Source organism: Sinocyclocheilus anshuiensis, unplaced genomic scaffold (assembly GCF_001515605.1).
Source record: "Sinocyclocheilus anshuiensis isolate Anshui unplaced genomic scaffold, SAMN03320099.WGS_v1.1 scaffold1902, whole genome shotgun sequence".
NCBI classification, from domain to species: Eukaryota; Metazoa; Chordata; class Actinopteri; order Cypriniformes; family Cyprinidae; genus Sinocyclocheilus; species Sinocyclocheilus anshuiensis.
The window spans coordinates 47690-62093 of record NW_015544233.1 but is presented as its reverse complement, the minus strand read 5'-3'; the positions used below and the strand labels follow the sequence as shown (position 1 = coordinate 62093).

Below are 14404 nucleotides of genomic sequence, written 5' to 3'. Positions count from 1 at the left end.
TTTGGTGAACGTTGAAGAACTCTTGTTGGAGCACTAGAAGTTGAATACAATATATGTTGGTGATCTACAATACTGGTAGAAATATTTATCTTAAAATTTAAAAAAAAATTGCAACAACAAACAACATTTGAACTGAGGAAAATTGGTCCCCTTTTGATTGACTTTTCCTGCAAGATGATCTCTCTGTTTCCTTAAAGCCACTTTAATATCTACCAGTTACCATGTATTTTTTTCTCTTCTTTCCAACTCTGTTCTTTTATTATACATTCCCTTTCCTTTTTTTCTTAGAAGTTTATTTTTTTTTTCACTTTCTTTATTCCTTTCTATCATATATTGTTTCTGTGTACCTTAACCATTTCAAATTGTATTCACTCTAAAACTGTATTCATTGTTCTTTGCACCAGACAATGGAAACAGACCTTTAATCCAACAAACTAGATGCTCTTAAATACTGGTTACTAAAGTTGTTTAGTTTAACTATTGCACCCACCTGAAAGTTCACATAACACAGTGTAATTAAGTAAATTCAACAAATTTGTAAAAATCAGTTATGTTTACTAGCTTTTCTTAAATAGATTCAATGATTACTTTTTACAGTGTATTGCTTTTATTGGAAGCTTGTGGAAACTGGACTTTTCAGGGATTTCATCAGAGTAACGGAACATTTCTTCTGCCACTGCCCACGTTAGATAAGGTGGTAAATGGCGTAACCAAATCAAAGAGTCCAGCAACTGCGGACGATTGAGTGTCGTCGTGCCAAAATAAACTGTAGCCCACTTCAAAGGTGACATTTTATTGCCACGGATCGTCGGTAAGAATCAAAGAATCCAATGAAGCTCGGCATGTTTAGAGTTGAGTGCAAATGGGACCCGCTTATACTTAACTACTATGTACTTTTAAATTAATCATCTGTTACCATGCACTTTTCACGTTTTTACATTGTACTTAGATTTTAAAATACCATCCTGTAATTATATCTGTAATTAATTTATGTAGTTACATCTATAAGTGCACTTTTGGCCCTACCTCTGCTTCTTAAACCTAATCATATACCATCAAACCTGCACCGAACTTCACCCATATCCAACCTCAATAGCAGCAACAGTGATTAGCAATTCAACATGAGCACAATAGGTACATTGTACCTAACAAGTAATTATTTTATTATTAGGTACATAGTATTACAGTTTGTTTGTTTGTTTTTTCTCTCAGTTGCTTTGGCTCAATTCATGAATGATATTTTTTCTTCTCTATCAAAACAATAAGTTCAGATGTCTGAACAATCAGTTCCCCTTCAAGAACTTGAGCTGCATCGAAAATGCTTTGGGAATGCGTCTGCGTGTTCACGCTCTGAATCACATGTGAACACAGTCCGATGGAATGGCAAACCATTACGGATGGGTTGACGTAATGACCAGGAAGTATAAAAGCACTTGCGGTGGAGACAGTGGCAGCTTCTCTTGTTCAGTAAGTGCTCTGTGAGTACGTTCTATTTACTGTTGTACATCTGTTACGATTGTTTATTATGGCATCTAAAAGTGGTGACAAACAGCGTTTCATGCGGTGGGGATACACACAGTATGTGCCTTGTTTGTTTGGGAGCGGAGCACGCACAGTCAGCTCTCGAGGGAGCAATGTGGTGGGGTTAAGGGATCGTGGCTATGGGGCGATGCCACGGGTAGAACAGTCGCTAGCTGGTTATCTGTCTCCTGGTACGGCATTGTCCCTGAAGACCACAGCACTTCCCATCAAGCCGCTTCGGACCTCCTCTGCTTTGGTGGGAAAAGCGCACACGGAAGCAGGTCGACGACATCCAAGAGCTGCGTTGGGCTGCAGATTTGTCCCTCCGTGCCACCAAGGAGACCGCCAGAGCTATTGCAGTCTATGGCAGCCATGGTGGCCACAGAGCGGCATCTGTGGTTGACCCTGTCCAACATTCAAGAGAAGGACAGAGTCTTTTTGCTGGATGCCCTGATGGCGCCTTCTGACCTGTTCGGCGACGCAGTCGATACTGTCGTCGACAGGTTTCAGGAGGCTAGGCGTCAGGCAGCGGCATTCCAGCGGTTCCTTCCTCGCTGTTCTCATGCTCAAAGGGCTGCTGGGCGGGACCAGTCCAAACCGTGTACGAGCTCCTTATACAGGTAGGTCCAAAAACAAAAACACAGCGTTGCCTCTCATACTCCCCTGCAACAGTGAAAGTGAAAGTGACGTGACATGTGGCCAAGTATGGTTACCCATACTCTGAATTAGTGCTCTGCATTTAACCCATCCTAAGTGCACACATACAGCAGTGAACACACCCCCGGAGCAGTGGGCAGCCATTTTATGCTGCGGAGCCCGGGGCAGTTAGGGGTTCGGTGCCTTGCTCAAGGGCACCTCAGTCGTGGTATTGAAGGTGGAAGAGAGCGCTGCACATTCACTCCCCCCACCTACAATCCCTGCCGGTACGAGACTCGAACTCGCAACCTTTGGGTTACGAGTTCAACTCTCTAACCATTAGGCCACGACTTCCCCCTGACAGGAGTCAGAGCGGAGAGGGAAAGACCCTCCTTAAACTCATCAGTCATATCCGCCTGCGATCCCCACGACCTCATTCTCCTCCGTGCCTCAGCAGCGGCAGGTCCTGAACCGCGGGGAGCAGACGGCTGCCCCTCTTTCCTTGAAAAGAGAGACAAATGAGAGTGGAGCTTTTTCAATGAAAAATGCTCGCAGTTAACGCAGATTGCCCCCTCGAGGACATCATGTGTGTCATGAGGTGTCAAATAACGAAGACACGGATGCACACATCTCCTAAATGTCTTGCTAGTGCTCGCCATAATAAAGGATGAAAGATCACTCGTACCACCGGAATGCACGCTTCAAACAAAACAGTCAATGAAGACCAAGAAGAGGATGACGTGTTCTCCCGGCGCCTATTTATACTATAGTCGCACTGGTAGTGACGTCATAGGCTGTCGCCGGCCAACATGTTGTTGGTGTTTGTTGAATGTATGCTTCTGACACGAGTCACGACGAAGCGTTCCCAGTAGCGACCCCTAGAGGACACAGTTCGAAGTTCCCTAGAAAGGGAACTTAATGATTGCTATCGGGATGTGAAGAGACTATCAACCAGCGTAAGAAAAAATGTTTCTGAAGACAATCACCTATTGCACCTTTAATATCTTTGAAACAGTCAGACATTCACATACTATTCACAGTATACACATAGCATACTGCAATATAGTAGGAGTTGTATGGTAGTATGCAATTCCTAACACAGCTTCTGTACTAATTTCAGTGTATTTGAGTTATATTTAGCAGATTCTGGCAAATATAGTAGGTCATCTGGGTATTCCATGCATACAGAAAATTTGCATACCGTACAATGCACAGAATACATACTGGATACTGCAGAAATAGTAAGAGTAGTATGATAGTATGGCATTTCGAACATTTTTGAATGAATCAGCTGTCTGAACGAATCATTTGAATGAGTGACTCAAAGACTCACTCAATAAGACAGTCACTTGCTGCCACCTGCTGGTGGTTTACTTTCATATTTAAAGTATTTCATATTTGTATATATATATATATATATATATAAAAAAAATACTTTTAATTTAAATTTGTAATTTAAAACATAACATTATTTATGCAGTTGTAATTTTGCAGCGTAAATGCATTCATGCCAGGCTACATTTGAGCTTCATTACATTTGTGTAAAAATGCAACTAAAATGCCACTTCAGCTGCTTCACTTTATTCTGCAGTGGAAATATCTGTATTGTTGATTCTGATTTAATTTGACTGATAACAGTCCTATAGTGTCTCATTATATTAACTGTAATTATTTGTAACATTTATTTAACTATTTGATATGAGAAATTATGTATACATTTAATAAGGTTAGTAAAAAAGACTTGCTTTTATATAGGCAAAAATTACCAGGAAATCAATTTAAGTAAATGTTAGTATGCAGTCGTGAACTTTAATAATATAAAATGTAATTTCCCAGCAACAAAATGATGACCGCTGAAAATGCTGAGTGGCTAGTAATTTTGGAAAACCACCAGCCACAGTGGCTGGTGAGCAAATAAGTTAATGTCAAGCCCTGGTAACATTTTACAAATTGCTTGATCAATTCTCCAAATGTTTACTGAGCCATGGTCTTTCCCAGTGCACGACATACTGATTCACTACCTAGGTAGCTGATTGATTCGCAGCCTGCTTTGATAATGGCGTTGTGAAACGATTTGGTTGTTGTTCATTTTCATTCGGAACAACGGACTCTTCTTCCGAAGCGAAGAAGAGGATGACGTGTTCTCCCGGCGCCTATTTATACTATAGTCGCACTGGTAGTGACGTCATAGGCTGTCGCCGGCCAACATGTTGTTGGTGTTTGTTGAATGTATGCTTCTGACACGAGTCACGACGAAGCGTTCCCAGTAGCGACCCCTAGAGGACACAGTTCGAAGTTCCCTAGAAAGGGAACTTAATGATTGCTATCGGGATGTGAAGAGACTATCAACCAGCGTAAGAAAAAATGTTTCTGAAGACAATCACCTATTGCACCTTTAATATCTTTGAAACAGTCAGACATTCACATACTATTCACAGTATACACATAGCATACTGCAATATAGTAGGAGTTGTATGGTAGTATGCAATTCCTAACACAGCTTCTGTACTAATTTCAGTGTATTTGAGTTATATTTAGCAGATTCTGGCAAATATAGTAGGTCATCTGGGTATTCCATGCATACAGAAAATTTGCATACCGTACAATGCACAGAATACATACTGGATACTGCAGAAATAGTAAGAGTAGTATGATAGTATGGCATTTCGAACATTTTTGAATGAATCAGCTGTCTGAACGAATCATTTGAATGAGTGACTCAAAGACTCACTCAATAAGACAGTCACTTGCTGCCACCTGCTGGTGGTTTACTTTCATATTTAAAGTATTTCATATTTGTATATATATATATATATATATATATAAAAAAAATACTTTTAATTTAAATTTGTAATTTAAAACATAACATTATTTATGCAGTTGTAATTTTGCAGCGTAAATGCATTCATGCCAGGCTACATTTGAGCTTCATTACATTTGTGTAAAAATGCAACTAAAATGCCACTTCAGCTGCTTCACTTTATTCTGCAGTGGAAATATCTGTATTGTTGATTCTGATTTAATTTGACTGATAACAGTCCTATAGTGTCTCATTATATTAACTGTAATTATTTGTAACATTTATTTAACTATTTGATATGAGAAATTATGTATACATTTAATAAGGTTAGTAAAAAAGACTTGCTTTTATATAGGCAAAAATTACCAGGAAATCAATTTAAGTAAATGTTAGTATGCAGTCGTGAACTTTAATAATATAAAATGTAATTTCCCAGCAACAAAATGATGACCGCTGAAAATGCTGAGTGGCTAGTAATTTTGGAAAACCACCAGCCACAGTGGCTGGTGAGCAAATAAGTTAATGTCAAGCCCTGGTAACATTTTACAAATTGCTTGATCAATTCTCCAAATGTTTACTGAGCCATGGTCTTTCCCAGTGCACGACATACTGATTCACTACCTAGGTAGCTGATTGATTCGCAGCCTGCTTTGATAATGGCGTTGTGAAACGATTTGGTTGTTGTTCATTTTCATTCGGAACAACGGACTCTTCTTCCGAAGCGCCATTCACGACGCTAAAAATGCCCTTTGTAAATAGCCCCGTTTAAAAAGAGTGACATTCATCGTGGCTGGTTGTTAGTCACGTTTAATGTCGTCTTTTAAATTCACAGGACAATTGCAATTGATTGCACATGCAAAAAAGTATTCAACATGCCCATGTTAACTTCAAATAAGCGCATTACTGCAGTTTACATTAAACGTTTCAAACATTTCTGTTAAGTTAGTCGTATTAAGCATCAATGGCTTATAAAGAGAGAAAGACCACACAATCTCTTCATGTCTTTTAACATCACATAAACACAAAAATATCATACAACACGCAAAAATTAAATCTAAAATTCATTATAGTAACACAGCTTTTGACATTAAATGTTTTATGGATTAAACGAGATGAAAGACCACGTTCCCTTAACTTAAACAGTGCATTTCCCACAGACATAAGCTATATAATTCATACACCAATTATTCAATGTTTTTATATGTTGTACTTTTGTGTATAAATTAGGGCTGGTAAGCAATTACAATTTTTAATCGAATTAATTACATGATGTGGTGATTAATTCATCTATTTAATCGCAAATTAATCGCACACCAAATTTGGCTGAGAAATTACTCCCAAAAGATAAATTAAAGTCATTGTTGTGTAAAGCATCAAACAGACTTTACAAAAAGTAGCTTCAGCAAGAAATACTGTGTTTGATAAAATGTATCGCATATACTCTTTTGGACCATTAGGGTGAGTAAATGATGACACAATTGTCATTTCTGGGTGGGTGAACTATACCTTTAATAATTAATTGTATTAATTTTATCATTATTACTATGGAAATATGAAATTATTTCTTTAAGGAAATGATACTCTAAATAATAAACTAAAACTGCCAGTAGGTGGTGGTAAATGTCTTAATGATTAAGTCATCAAGTCATTTATTAATTCATTTGATTTGTTCACATGGCTGATTCATTCAGGAGTGAAGTAAATGGTTCTTTATGAATGGTCCATTGAATCATTAGGCTTGTTCAACTTGAAGCGGATCATCACCATCAGATCGATCGATGTGTGACATCAAAGTACCGCAAGAGACGACTCTGCATGCTTTTGAATCCCGCTCGTGGCACTTTGATGTCATACACCGATCGGTCCGTGCTGCGCCTCTTCAAATCCAACGCGCCTATGGCCAATGGTTCAACGTGCCAAATGGTTCACCCAATTCGTTCTAATCGTGCATTAAGAAATGAAATGCCGCTGTGTGTTGCTCAGAGACGAACAGTTCTGCTTTGTCATTATATTTTCGTTGGCAAAATTGAGCAAAACAGACAACATTGTGTCTAAAATATCAGTATTAACTTCTTACTTACTGAACTGTTGTAGGCCTATAAGATCACTCGACTCGTGTGATATTGCATTTAGCCTATTGCTAGTGTGATATTGCTTAACTATATGATGTAAATATAAGACAAAACTCAAACATAACTTGAATTTTAGGGACATTCTAACTATGTTCTCTAGGCTCCATCACTCACTGAGTTGTTGCCCTGCCTCATATTTGTCATCAATCAAATGTCAGATGACCCACATAGGTCTGGGGCGGGGCAAGTGCGTTAAATGCATTAATAATTTTACAGCGTTATTTTTCACCGTAATTAATTAATTTAATGAATGCGTTATTACCAGCCCTAGTATAAATATGTAGGTTTTATATAACACGTTTACACCTTTTTAATACATACGTTTTTTATAAATTTAGTCTAAGTTAAGTACAAATATTTATTCAGTGCCACTTACCTGACACGTGAACTTGCAGTACATTTAACTTCATATCCACACTTCTTCTGACATATAACTTACAAAACACTTCTAAATATCCACTTAAAAAAATAATTGAATATGTTGTGTGTGTATATAATGCAGTGCATTGTCAACGCATTGTGATGCATCGTGATATCGAATTGATGACATAATAATCGTAACCGAACCGAACCGTGAGACCAGTGTAGGTTCACACCCCTAGGATATACCCAGGTCTAGGGTAAAGGAAAGCCCTGGCCATACCAGGCGCAAACTCCATACAGAAAAGTGCCACAGAAAGGGCTTGCAGATCTCCAACTCTCTTCAGCGAAGAGATAGCCAAGATAAATGCTGCCTTGTAGGTAAGGAACCACTCTGAAACCTCCTCTATAGGTTCAAACGGTGGTTTACAGAGGGCCTCCAGGACCACGGCCAGATCCCATGGTGGGACTCGAGAGCATACTGGGGGCCTCAGCCTTAGTGTACCACGGAGGAAATGCATAACAAGTGGGTCTCTCCCAAAAGATTGACCACCAAAAGGTGCGTGGTAAGCAGCTACGGCCGCAAAGTAGACCTTCAAACTGGAAGGGCATAACCCTGCGGAAACCGTTCTTGCAGGAACTCTAGCATTGAACCAGTCGGGCAGTTTACTGGATCCAGCTGACGGCTACAGCACCAAGAAGTGAAAAGATGCCACTTCGCAGTGTACGATTGCCTCGTGGAGGGAGATTTGGAATGGAGTATGGTCTCCACTACCTCTAAATAGACCAATTTGTTGGCAGAGGCTATTTACATGAACTCCGCCCACCAATGCCTGGCTGTGATAAACAGCACTGCAAAAGACGCCTATTTATCTATAGTATCAGTGGTGCAGTGAGTAAAATGTGTGAGATGAATGCTTTTGACGCGATCGACCCGAGTTCGAATCTGGCTTTTGTCAAACTCGTGCTTCTCCTTTTCTCATCACATACCAGAGCAGAAAGGCATTTATTTTCAATAAAAATAAAGTAAATATTTGAAAAGTGGAAATAAAGTGCCTCATTAATAATACAGTGTTATTAGGTATGCTTAGCTGTAGGTGTAGGGAGGTTTTTGTCCCAATAAATTGGCATGGCATTCATCTAATAAAATGTATATATACAGTATGATAATTTACACTCAATATGTTATTGCATACTGTTTTATAATGTACTACAGTACTGAAGTATACATATCTGCCACCTAACTATAATTACACACCCATTGTTAAAGAAAATGCTGCTTTTTTGTGTAAACAGAATATATCATTATTTGCACTTAGTGTAATGAAAATATATCGCTTTTTCCACTGCCAAAAATATAATTGTTCAGTTAAAGACAGCTCAGTGTTGATTAAGTTCTGTCCAATATGTAAAGTCCACCAATTATGAAATTATTTCAATTGGGCAATATAGTAGTACGAATCCTTATTAACAAGCCTTAAACACAGTCTCCATGCTATGTACACATCTAGAATAGGGACTTCAGAGTCTCATCATCAAACGCTGTTCATACGGCGAGTTGACTGAACTTGATAGTGTAGTCCAGTAAGGGAAGCTCTTTACGAGTGAGAGCGGTAAATCTCGCAGCATGCTCCATAACGAAAAACAAAAAGAACAATTTTCATAACAAAAAAATAGTACGCGGGGAAAACACGCAGCGTACTTTCACTTCTATGGTCCAGTCTTCTGTCATGCTACGGTGTATAAGAAACGCACAGAGAAGATGAATGACGTAAACAGTCTTTAATAAATCCACATAGAGATAATCCACAGAAGGAAGGCAGGAATCACACATAGCAATTGACGTTTAAAACTGGACAAAGACAAACTGAACAGACTTGAACTTAAATGCACAGGCAAATTAAGCTAATTAAGACACAGGTGAATCAAATACACAATCAAGGGGGAACAGAGACTACGTCACAGAATACATGGGGAATGAAAACGCAACAAAAAAGTCCATATGGTGTTACAGTATTACAGATGTATGCTTGTCAACTGGAGCTTTAAAGGGAAAGTTCACCCAAAAATGAAAATTCTAATGCTATTAATTTACTGACCTTCAGGCCATCCAAGAGTAGGTGAGAGTAGGTGTAGGTGACTTTTTTTTCTTCAAGCCTGTAGAAAATGCTATAAATGCAGATTGTTTTTAAATAAAGGTTATTATGTGTTGTAATGTGTGTGTTTTTAGTGATAAATATATAAAATGTAATAACTGGTTTCACAGCAATTTCTTATGATGCCCAAATAATAAATCTTAGTTTAGGTAACATTTAAAACACATGGAGTAAATGGTTAAATATTACTTGACATAACTTGCTAGTTTTCTAAATGTTTGAGCAATTAAAACATTTTAGCTGAATGGACTATAAAATGAGTTCAGTATAGGTTAAGCCAACTAATAACTAACAATTCAGATAACACTTTAAAGAGAGAAATTGAGTGACCATAACATTTATGTGGAACTAGTTACTAAATAATAATTAGTTGAAGCAGCTTGACATTTTTTACACTGTTAATTTAGGCATATTGATTGTTTAATGTTATCACTGCTTGCATTCATGATGGCATAATTTGAAATCCTCTATTACAACTCCATTACATTACCAGCTTTTTTTTTCCAATTTTTAATAGAAAATGTCAAAGTATATTAAAATTCCCATTATGTACATTATGGAAGCTTGTAAAACCAACTTAAAACTCCCCAGCTGTTCACTCAATTTAGAGTCTATTATTCACTTGTATCAGAGATAACCTGACAGCTTTCACCATAAAATAGTAAAGTAATGAGGAGGTGGAAACAATGCCACAGAAGCGTCCAAATGCCCTTACAGAGAAATCTTTATTCATCTCTGATATAAACCATTAGAGAGAGTGCAGTTCTTTAATGCAGAGCCTGTGTCTCATTAGGTAGTGAGACGTGTGGTTCTGCTGAGGTTGTCCCATAAACTGAGGATAGGATAATGACACATGATTTTCTCAGAAATGTATTTGAAATGTGATTTTTTTTTTCGATTGCATGTATTTTTAGTTAAGAAAGAGGGAAAAAAATGATCAGAAAAAAATACTCATTCCAGTTGGACGCATCAGTCATTGCAATTTTTGATCTATTCAGACCAGTAGACATGCGTTGAGATTGATCTTATTAAATCGCATGATGAGTAATTGCTCTTAATCACATGCTGTCCAGAATGAAGTCGTCAGTCATGTAGAATAACTACACGGCAAACAATGAATCACTGTGACTCATAACAGCTCTCTGACATCAGACTAGCCCTTAAGTTACCACATGCCTATCACTTCTGATTGCCTGTGTGAATTTAACAATATTAGTTTGTTATTCAGACCGTAGTGGAGCCAGTAATGAATGCCAATGCACTTGCAGGGTTAGTCACAGGTAAAAAAGAGAGCCAATTTAGCTCAAGAAAAAAAAAATGAAATATACGAAATGCAAGTCTTGCTATCAAACTAGAGTGTTTTATTGACAAGGTTAAAGGATATGTCGCAAACTTTAGAAAATCATTAAAACCACCAATTTAAAGTCCTAAAACATGCCTTTATTGTGTGTGTGTGTGTGTGTGTGTGTGTGTGTGTGTGTGTGTGTGTGTTTTCTTGTTTAACCTACTACAGTAGCAGTATTTTTAGAATGCTCAATCATTTTTGTTCGACATAAATTTGGTGTAAGGTTTACTTTTACTAAGATTTAATTTCATTCAAAAATTGCTAGTAAATTTCACAAAAAAATGGTGAGTAATATACTAAATGTTACATTTTTAGATAAAAGGACTGAAATAATATTTGTAAAACATATTGCAGTTGTCTTTGCTTTATTTACAGCTTTAAAATATTTTTATAGTGTATGTCTGAAGATAATCTGAAGCAAATTTGATGAGAATTCGACAACATTTGTGTAAAAAAAGTGACCGTGACGGTTACTAATGTGCTCAGATACCCAAAACATGTTGTCAGTGAATGGCAACAATATAACAAAGCAAGCCTTGAAAAATACAGCAGGTTATGATCAAATTTTAAATGGTGGGAAAAGGTAATATAGCTGACCTTGTAAAAATAAGATTCATTGGACATTGCAATGACCATGGAAAATGCATCTCTGTACAGTACAATCTGTGCCAAACGTTTGATAAATATCTGTGGTGTGCCCAGGGAAACCATTTATTCATTTATTTTGGTGAGAAACATTTTCTGATGAGAAGTATGAGTGCATAACATTTTGAATACATTTACATTTACATTACATTTTTTTTTTATTTAGCAGAACTTGACTTAATGAAAAATCAGAAACAAGTAATAAATCACGACATCAACAATATTAGCAGTGCTAAAAGTTGCAAAACAGACAGAGTTTTATTTGAAATGTTAACATAAAATGGCTTTAAAATGAATGTGATTACACATTAGTCAAAGAACTTGTGCTTTTTTTATTAAAAAAACCTCCTGTGGTGCAGCTGGTTGCCATTATTAGCACCCCATCTAGTTTTAACTAGTTGTGGTTACAAAAACATTAGCATCTAGTTATCCAGTGATATTGATAGCTGATGTTAAATGTGCAAACTGAAGCTTTTTCAGGGAAAGTTTTACTCCTAAAGTACTGTTGCTTGTGCATGATACTCAAGTTAATAACAAATTCATAACAACATAAACTCACCACTGATTATGGGATAAACTTCATTGGAGCAAGTTTGTAATCTAGTTGCTTTTATCTAGTTTTTTTTTTTTTTTTTTAATGGCTCTGTAATCATAATTTCAAGATTTATCAGTGCCAGCATTTTACAGTCTAATGTATTCTAAATCAAATGAAATGGACAGTTTTCTGACTGTAGCAGCATTTTACCCTAAGTACACTCTATATCCTCTGACATTTTCTGTGGATTTATGTAACATTTTTATCAGACTGAGCGGTTCATTTATAGCCTTACTCAGAATTGTACATTTATAATCCATTACTTCAGAGCTGAGACACACAATTCCTACAGAATTCTCTCAGGATCCTTTTGGAACTCCAAATAAAGAGCTGGAAAAAATATTCTATCATTTTGAAAACACCCACCAGTGACTGTGGGGTATGAATGAGTAATATCCAGACACAGTCAATATAATCAGTAAAAGCTATTAACCTAATCAGATACTAGAACAGCAGAGACGCAGAAACTATGACTAAAATCTGCCTTAATCCACACAAAAGTCATCTGGAAAAGTTGAGGTACATTCTTAACGTATGATTTTGCGAGCTTTGTCTAAGTTATTTAAAGTCTACCTCTTGCTAGAATGGCAGGAATTGCATTTCCCCAGAGCAATACATCTGTGCCAAATCTGTTCCTGGTTATGTCATTGGACCCAATTAACAGTTAACATATTGGAGGTCTACAGCAGCATTTTATATAGTCCATTGATTCTATGGCATTAGGAGAAATGCAAAAGCTGGAATAATAGGACTGAACCGAACGGTTTCGTTGCAGCGAGCGTGTTCTTGCACTGTTGCGGTCTGCTAATAGGTGCGACTGTAATCAAGATGACTAAAAGTTCTTATTTTATCCCGTGACAGCAAAAGATCCAAACATGGTGGATAATATTTCACCTCTGTGCCAGTACTGCGCTTTACAGTTCACTGCTCATGTGAATTATGCAAATAGCATTCGCAAAATCATGTAATGTACCCTTGATATGATAACTGCTCATGCAGGACTGTCAGATGATTTTAAATATGGTGATAAATGAAGACTGAGTTTCAATATTTGGTTTAAATGAGTGATTCAGAACTAGCTGAAGTACGTAAGAAAGTATCTAATTTCTGTTTTGTTGAAATCATTGTTTAGATGTAATGTATATGTCACAATATTTCCTGACATATTATAATGACACAGACTCTGGCAGAGGGCTGGCATTTTAAAGGCACTTAAACACCATCATTTGTTTTCTAATGTGCAGCATCCGCTCATCATACACTATTGTTCATCTGTCAGATTCTACAATGCGAGAACCTCATGTGGGTTTTTAATGCTTTAAAGTTAAACTAGCTGACTGTGATATGCAAAAAATATTTAACCCAAAACAAACCCAGACAGGGTTATGAGGCACCCAGCGCAGAGTAGAATGTGCATTATCCCACTTATTACATGGCTACTCGCCGAATAAATAAATACGTTGACATAAAATACTGATGAGGTTCATTATTTTGATAATCTTAGCTGTATAGTATCTTTCCGCTAAAGCAAAAATGTTCCAACAAGCTTACAAAACAATCAGCTCGGCAGCAAGACAAATACTGCAAAAATACAGCCTGAATTACATTCATAGGCTACTGCATTCGTTTGTACAATATAAAACCTACTTTTTTAGTGGTTGCGAAGTACTTACTTATTCATTAGAAGTTTATAGTCAAGGGGGCGTTTACTTGACATTGTTTTCAACTAAAAATGGAAAACGTTTTATGTGTTTTGGCCGTTAAACAATGCAGTTTTATGTGCTTGAAAATGCAAAACCAAAGTGCAAGTTTTTGAAAACGATACAGTTCGTCTCTTTGTAGAATACAAAAGAGACGTCTCTTTGTAGAATACACAAATGTAAATATGTGGCAACGGTGATGTCATGGGCATTTGTATTACATGGCCAGTCTATAGGTATGTTCACAGGAGCATGTTTCTTTACAAAGTGACATTGCCATCTACTGGCTTAGCAGGCATAATACAGAACTTTTAGTATTTTTTTGCGGATCGATGTGAACGAAGTTCAAAAACCTTTTTTTTACATTTTTAGTCTAGGAATACAAAATTAGTACCTTCAAAAATGTGCAGGAAAAACTTTTCTCTTTTTAATTGAAGAATACAAAATTAATACCCCAATTAAGGTCTTATGAAGCAAAGTGATTGGTTTGTGCAAGAAACTAAATATTATTTAC

General features: G+C 37.0%; 1 long non-coding RNA gene across 1 annotated transcript; it reads right to left on the bottom strand.

Annotated features, from left to right (window-relative positions):
• Positions 1-229: 229 nt before the first annotated feature.
• LOC107697540 (uncharacterized) lies at positions 230-12400 on the bottom strand. Its single transcript, XR_001635213.1, has 3 exons — positions 12389-12400; positions 10039-10040; positions 230-347 (listed from the first exon to the last, which is right to left on the bottom strand). It is a non-coding gene; the product is annotated as an uncharacterized LOC107697540 (long non-coding RNA).
• Between the last annotated feature and the right edge of the window lie 2004 nt (positions 12401-14404).